The 3,034-nt window shown below is 40.5% G+C and overlaps 1 long non-coding RNA gene across 2 annotated transcripts; it reads left to right on the top strand.

The window, feature by feature from the left end:
• The first annotated feature begins 932 nt into the window (after positions 1-932).
• Positions 933-2,758, top strand: LOC121537554. Of its 2 annotated transcripts, XR_005995099.1 has the most exons (4): positions 933-1,282; positions 1,455-1,527; positions 2,171-2,271; positions 2,427-2,758. It is a non-coding gene; the product is annotated as an uncharacterized LOC121537554 (long non-coding RNA). The 2 variants fall into 2 exon arrangements; XR_005995098.1 differs by lacking the exons at positions 933-1,282; positions 1,455-1,527 and having other exon boundaries at positions 2,063-2,271.
• Positions 2,759-3,034: the final 276 nt, after the last annotated feature.

The raw sequence follows: 3,034 nt of genomic DNA, 5'->3' as shown, positions 1-3,034 counted from the left end.
CTGAATGACGGGTCGCCACTGCTCTAGTAGTATTTTACTGAGTGACTTTCACTTTTACTTTAGTAATTTTCTATTAAGGTACTGTATCTTTACTTTTACTCAAGTATGACAATTGGGTACTTTTACCACCACTGGCAATGAGGTCTGAATTTCTCTGCCCACATTGATCAGAACAATTTCTTTAAGAAGTTTCGTTTTTTTATTTTCAATATCACATCAGCAGTTAAATCATGACAAACAGACAATTTGTGCTGATCAGTTAATTTTGATGCTGAGTCAAGTTGGAATACTCCTTTGTGTGCTCCTTTACAGCCTTTCTCACTCTACATTGCCCTCTGATAAAGTTTTAGTAGAGCCATGAATACCCAGCTCCATATTCCACTGTTAAAGTGCCCATTAAACTGAAGATACATGATTAGCTATACATCCTGTGGACCATTACAGACATCTACTGGCCAATCCGAGAAACTCCAACAACAGAACGTCATACTTCAGTTCTCATCAAAGGCTAAGCATTTTGTTTTGCTGGATTGAAACACTGAAACAAACAGTGTGTGACTCTGTGTATAGAAGACAATGACTTTCATCGACCCCCAACCAGGGCTGTCTTATTGTCATTGACCATAGAGTAGCCAAGAGCAGCCTACAGCACAAGAGGCTGCTGACGGGAGGACGGCTGATATTAAGGGCTGGAATGGAGCAAATGGAATTGCATCAAACCATGTATTTGATGCCATTCCACCTATTCTGGTCCAGCTATTACCACGAGCCCGTCCTCCCCAATTAAGGTGCCACCAACCTACTGTGGCTTACCGTTGCCTACTCCATAGTTCGCTGATTGATACTGTGTAGACATTGGTGCCCGTTACATGTATGTGTTTCCGCACGTTTTTTTAGATCATCAACTAGTTCTCAAAAAAGGAGAGGTTGAATCTTGACCATAAAGGATATTACACATATTACTTCCTTTTTTCCCCTGCACTTGATACTGACCTTAGGATGCTTCATAAATCAGGGATGGGACACTAATACATAAGCATTGTGTGGAATTGGAGCAAGTCACCTAAACCAAACAATGGATGGAGGTAAAAGACAACGTTGAAATAATTTCAGTGACTTTGAAAAAACCCTCTTGAAGCTAATTGTGCCAATCCAGCCAATGATCGAGAACAAACAGCATTATTCATCAACAGAAAACAAGAAAATAATGGCTGGCCTACCATTTTGTAATGAAATCAACTCAAATGAAAAAGTTTACAAAAGGACACTGCAACAACTTCAGGTAAGATACTGTATTTATTGTTGGCCCCCTTTTACAAATCACAGTCACTTTGAAACTTTCGTTTTCTTGTGTAACACAACACAGTCGGCTCTATGTATTTGTGTGACAGAATTGTAACATAAAAAAATATAATACATAATAAATAATATCATTACTATATTGTCTTTCTAAGATCCTGTGGAAAAACATAAAAATCAACTTAAAGAAGACAAATGCTGTTGCTCTTAGGGAGCATTTCAAGACTGGTAAGACCAGAGACAGATGAGCTGGGGGACTTGTTGACCGGGCTCATGTGAGAGACAAATTACGTATCAAACAATTATATTCTTAACATCGGTAAAGAGATTTTCATAACTTGCAATACTGTGCTTCTGAGAAAGGATGGTTTCCCCTTCTCTGCTCCCTGCAGCTGTTCGTATTGTCAAGGACATGGGGTGACTCAGATAACTTGCGACTCGGGATAGAGATAAACTTGAGGAACAGAATGTTTCCAATCATCTTGTCGGTGTCTCGGTCCATCCTGTTCTTCTGATATCTTTCAAGGGCACAGCTGTGTGGAGATATGAGGTGGATAGAGGCTGGCTTGAACAGAGAGGAGTAACGGAACTAACGTTATCACTTGTTTGTGGGCTATGACCCGATACACATAGCCACAAGAAGGAAACAAGGTAGCTTATGATGCCCTGATCTGCCGGGGAGGGGTGGAACCAGCCATGATTAAGCATTTTTAGGTCCACTATATAAGACGTCAGCATTTCCTGTTTGTTGGGCTCTCAACAAATCACCTATTGGTGGGTCGTTGACCAACACCATTATTGCGATAATTCATCGATATCAAATAAAGATTGATTGTTTGAAGAAATGACAAAGTCTCTCTCACTTGATTAGAATTTCGACGACATTCTTTGATGGCCAGCAACCCCTGGAAGGTATCCCCGATGATGACCATTTGGACAATTCAGATGGGCGACCATTAAAATCCTCATTTGGTAAGATTCATTCATGCAACATGTGCCATTTCCGGACTGCAGGGAATATGTAATGTTGTCAGTAATCTCTTGCACTCCCATAATAAAAATAATGTAATGAACTCAACTCTTGAAGAAATGATGTTCTCTAATGCAGCATTGTAATCATTTTATAGAGGCAGATGATCAACATAGCTTGGAGGGGATAAGACAGGATAAAGGTCTGCCCAGCACCCAGAAGGAAATATTGTGTCACTAACCCAGGCCGAAGGACAAAGACAAAAAGGCTGAGCATGCATGAGAAAGTGGCCGTGGAATTTCATGTGCGTAAACAAATGTATTTAAAAGAAGATTTTGATATGAAGATGAAAATCCTTCATGTTGAGTTGGCTATGAAGGAGGAGGAGAGAAACAGGAAGCAGCAGCAGTACCAATGTTCTTCTCAAACCAGCACCAGTTCAGGGTCCTGACATTTCCATTTATGAATTAAAAACCTTTTTGTTACTAATCCATGGCTATTGTTTGCTTCAGTCACTTGAACTATCTTTGTTGTGAGAAGTACTGCATAGCAAAAGCATCTCTGCAGGCTTTTCCATTTCTGCCATTGTCATCCTCAACCATGGGAACATCTGGGCCATCCTCATCTTCAATGCGAGGATCTGGGCAGCCATGCTGTTTGAGGTCATTGTGAAGCACTGCTGTTGCAATTATGACAATGCAGCATCTTGGTTGAAAGCGCAATGTGTTTGAGACACTGGAAACGACTCTTCCATACAACAAACAT

This window comes from Coregonus clupeaformis, chromosome 24, assembly GCF_020615455.1.
Source record: "Coregonus clupeaformis isolate EN_2021a chromosome 24, ASM2061545v1, whole genome shotgun sequence".
Classification (NCBI taxonomy): domain Eukaryota; kingdom Metazoa; phylum Chordata; class Actinopteri; order Salmoniformes; family Salmonidae; genus Coregonus; species Coregonus clupeaformis.
Note: the sequence above shows the minus strand (reverse complement) of the source record. Positions and strands in the feature narration are given on the sequence as shown.